At 37.9% G+C, this 4,550-nt stretch overlaps 1 protein-coding gene across 1 annotated transcript in view; it reads right to left on the reverse strand.

Moving 5' to 3' along the window:
- The window catches only part of Ntan1 (N-terminal amidohydrolase 1), a 329,209-nt gene extending 327,865 nt beyond the window's left edge, over positions 1-1,344 (reverse strand). The window contains exon 1 of the mRNA XM_076172207.1: positions 1,046-1,344. The gene's annotated coding sequence lies outside the window, so the exon portion shown is untranslated. The remainder of the gene's footprint in view (positions 1-1,045) is intronic.
- Between the last annotated feature and the right edge of the window lie 3,206 nt (positions 1,345-4,550).

Below are 4,550 nucleotides of genomic sequence, written 5' to 3' on the forward strand. Positions count from 1 at the left end.
ATTAGTATCACCTATTAGGAACTAAAGATACATATATTGTTGTACGCAAACTGATATTCAGTTCTTGTAAACGTACTTCCCCGCCTGACCGGGAAATTAACAAGTAGGTTTCTGTAAGTTTACCAATACCCATTGATTATCATTGCAATAGTTTACGCTGTTTGCATTTGAGATACCTAAAGTTCTTATCAAATCGTCGACAACTTCAGTTAATCCTAATATGAGGTTGACAGATTATTATTATTATTATTTTGGCGGGGGTATGTACCATACATTATCTACATGACGATAACCAACACGACTGGTAATCTGTTGGCAAAAACTTATTTTAACATCTACAAACTATCAGAAAGAAGAATGGCAACAGTAACTCCTAAATGATTATCCTGAATTTTATACACCATTTATCACCCCCCAAACACCCCCACCCAAAATTATAATATATATATATATATATATATATATATATATATATATGTATATATATAAATATATGTGTGTGTGTGTGTATATATATATATATTAAACGATCCACGCAAATCACTTAAAAAGGACTACGACAACCTACACTCAATATCCTGTAAACGGTATGCAAAAACAACCGACGTTCCTATCGTCGTCGCATAAACCCACTTCCTCATATCTTGTCCCACATAATGTCCTGGCAGGGCACCCACAACCAGCCACCCACACCTCTCCACGACGCGCCAAATCCACCCCCACCTGTACAGCAGCAATCTGCTCTGGTCCAGTATTCAGCAACTGGCAGCCACGAGCCTTCGACTAACCGTAGTCAATGTATGGAACATCAATTGTCCCGTGTCACTTTAGTATTTCAGGACATACCGACCCACTTAACTTGTCGACTGCACACTCTGCAACACGGTACTGCCCAGCATCTTTTGCACAGTTGATCAAAGTGTTAAAATTGCACCATATATACAAATATTATTACCTGTGACCGATTCCGGTTAGTTTTCAAAAATACTTCATGCAGTCACCTCGTTTTCTAATTTCCATACACAGGAACTACGTCGAACCTTACCTGATGTGTTGTTTCCACGCAAGAAGTCGATCTTTAAAAGCACACTACTTTCCTATGTCAAAACAACTGTAGCCCTTTTCAATGTTGTCAGATACGTTTTATATTTAAGACCTATATTGATAGGTGATATGGAGTTTGGGCACTGTTTTATAATACCATAATCATGTTATTGACGTCACTGGTGACACTGAAGGCTTTAGATCTATTTGCCATACATCACTTGACTTAGCACTAATTCATTCACTGGGTCTACCCACTTGGACAAACACCACTTGACTGGAGCGCAAGACCCAGGCCAACCCGAAGGATGCCAACCTGCCCACTAACTCTCACAGACTTCGAGTCATGCCCGGTCCAAACAATATGTTCCAGGGAGTTTATATTCTATTTTGTTTTCCAGTGAAATTAGAACTGGTTAACTTCACATTGCGCTTAATAGTGACTCGATTTTTCTTTCGTTATTTTGCTTTAGATTATCTGCGTGAATTCAAAGTTTGTAAGAATTAGGGTATGCGAAGGATGTTGAGAGATCAGAGCACAGGTTGCCTCAGGGAATGATCGGAGGTGGGCACTAACTGGGCACTCCTGCCAAACGTATGATATATACAAATGTTATTTTGATCTAGCACTTGTAAATAAACGAATACTTTCCAGAAACAAGAAATGCAAACTCTAAATAACTACTGAAGATATACAGCACCACCTAAAGTGACCAGGTTTGCTATCAACGTAGAAAAATGAAACAAATAAAATCTGTAACTGGAATCTTTTCACACCTATGCGCAACCATGAAAAGCGCGACACCAAAGATTCTGAAAGATTTAATCTTTAATGAATAACGTTAGTTCACAGCCGCTACAGACTCAGATAAACCGAGAAAAAGACCAAAACGAGAAAATCATAGGAAATGTAACAGGTGAACCAAAGAATTGCAGACAGACGGACGAAGTTAGTGGAAAGATCTGGAACAGTTGATGCCTTTGAAGTCGAACTGTAGCGGCCCCAGCATCTGTTGGCCTAAAGATAATTGGCCAAGTGTGGACTCTTGCCCCGATATATCATCGTGACGGCCGCTGCAGATTTCCACTCACTCTTGCACCCATCATGCCCTCCTCCCCCACCCCCAACTCCGTCTCTCTCTCTCTCCACCCTTCTCCCACTATTGCAGCCCCTCCCTTTACCGTATCCAAAACGTGCAGTCACCCTGAAAAATCCTTCCTCAGCTCCTGAAATCAGCTGCGCAAATACTTGTACACCGAGAGACAAAAGGAAGTATGCAGTAATAGATGGGTAATGCTTGGTCTCCGTAAAGATTGAATCATGGTATTATATATGTATGTATTACTATATTTGTTTTTCATTTGTATATCTATTTATCTGTTTTATATACCTGTCCATTTATTTACTTATTTATCTATTCACTTGTTTACCATTTAACGAATTGATTATGTAACTGATTTATCTATTAATTAATTTATTTAGTTAGCTGTATGTCTGCTTGTTTATTTATCCAGGAGCTTTTGAAGAACAGGAGGCACCAATTCTCCCTTTTGAGCGATAGCGGTTCGAATTTTGAACCTTTGAATAATAGTCCCATGTAAATATATAGATATACATACATACATACATACATATATATATATATATACACATATATATATATATCATATATAGACAGACCTTTTCAACAATAAAGGCTCCCATTTTTGCCCATTCTAATATTAGGGACCCCAAATCAAACAAGACCCAAATTTTTCAAAAGCTCATTTATCTATGTGTTTATAACATTATTTATTTATTTACCTATTTGTTTATCAAATAATCAACTAACTAATTTATTTGTTTATTCATTAATTTCTCTATTTTATGTATTGGTTTATTTATTTATCTATTTATTCATTTATCTCTATTCATTCATTATTATTAATTTATTTATGGGTACTTTTGAACCACCACATCCTGCAGCATCAATGTAATTACACTAAGAAAACTAAAGTGCAGGAAAGCATATTTCATGTAAACACATGAAAAAATAGATACACACACACACACACACACATATATATATATATATATATATATATATGTATATATATATGTATATATATATATATATATATATATATATATATATATATATATATAAAGTATTAAACCCTCAAGTTCGGTATCGCCTCTTCAACTGAATAAAATCGCTTGGCGACAGATAGAAAATATTCATTACCCGCAGTTATCAAGAGGATACAAGCTGGCGGAACGAATTAGAGCGTCGCCACTTAGGCGGAGGTGGAGGTGACGTCAGCCCGAAGTCTGTCACCAGCGAGTTGGACCAAGGGGATGGTTCATTAAGTTCCACGCTACAAAGTCCTTTGTAAGGGGCACCGCTTCAGCCTCCTGAGAGAGAGAGCTCGTGACGTTAAACTAAAGCAGCTGTGAAGGAGATAGGAGTGATAGTAGGAGGTAAACGTAATGTTTTTAAAAGAAGGGATTAATCGTCACAGATGGCTAATGTGTGACTCTGGTCCGTAGGGGTGCCAACATATCCCCCCCCTCACCTAAGATCTCATCCTCCTAGTCGCGGGTTCGAGTCCTGCACTCCGCTCCGATTCCCGGCAGTTATTAGCATGATTATGGTGTTATGAAACAATGCCCAAGCTCCATATCGCCAAAGCGCACATAGTACATAGGGCGAAGGTGACGGCTTCGGCCGCAGCTGCTCAGCGCCTCCTGGCGTAGGCTCCTCACCTTCACCCCCTGTTCTTTGGTCACTCATTCGATAAGATGACGATTAATCAGCTGATGCAGAGCAGTGAAGGCAGTATTACATTAATTAAGCAAATTTGATGAATTTATAATGTTCTTTGTTGTAGTAGTAACTGATGTTGCTACTGTTGTTGTTGTTGTTGTTGATGATGTTGTTGTTATTGTTGTTGTTATTGTTATTATTGTTGTTGTTTTTGTTTTTGTTACTATTGCTGTCGTTATTGTTGTTGTTTTTGTTACTATTGTTGTTATTGTTATTGTTGTTGTTATTGTAATTGTTGTTGTTGTTGTTTTTTCTATTGCCGTTGTTATTGTTGTTGTTGTTGTTACTATTGTTGTTATTGTTGTTGTTATTGTTATTGCTGTTGTTGTTGTTGTTAACATCACTGTTGTTGTTTTGGGAGATCAACGGAGCAATGGAGAGCACCGATCGCCTCCTGGCGTTACAGACTGCAAGAGACCATAAGGCCTACACTAGGTAGTTCCATGTCCCTTACCTCCCGTCACCCCTATCCATAAAGTTATCTTATCTTCACTTAAAACAACCGATAGTTTCAGCGCTCACTACTACATGGTTACTAAGTCTATTCCATTCGTTGACCAATTAAATCCCATTACTACGAATCCCACCCTATTGTCTTAATATGATGACCTTGCCTGTGTTATTACCTTTGTCTGCATCACCCAACAAAACCTGTTTAATTGTGCACTATTTAAACTTGTTTGTATATGTCTGTTTGTG

The sequence above is a fragment of the Oratosquilla oratoria genome, chromosome 32 (assembly GCF_046742065.1).
Source record: "Oratosquilla oratoria isolate Oo_2021 chromosome 32, ASM4674206v1, whole genome shotgun sequence".
Classification (NCBI taxonomy): Eukaryota; Metazoa; Arthropoda; class Malacostraca; order Stomatopoda; family Squillidae; genus Oratosquilla; species Oratosquilla oratoria.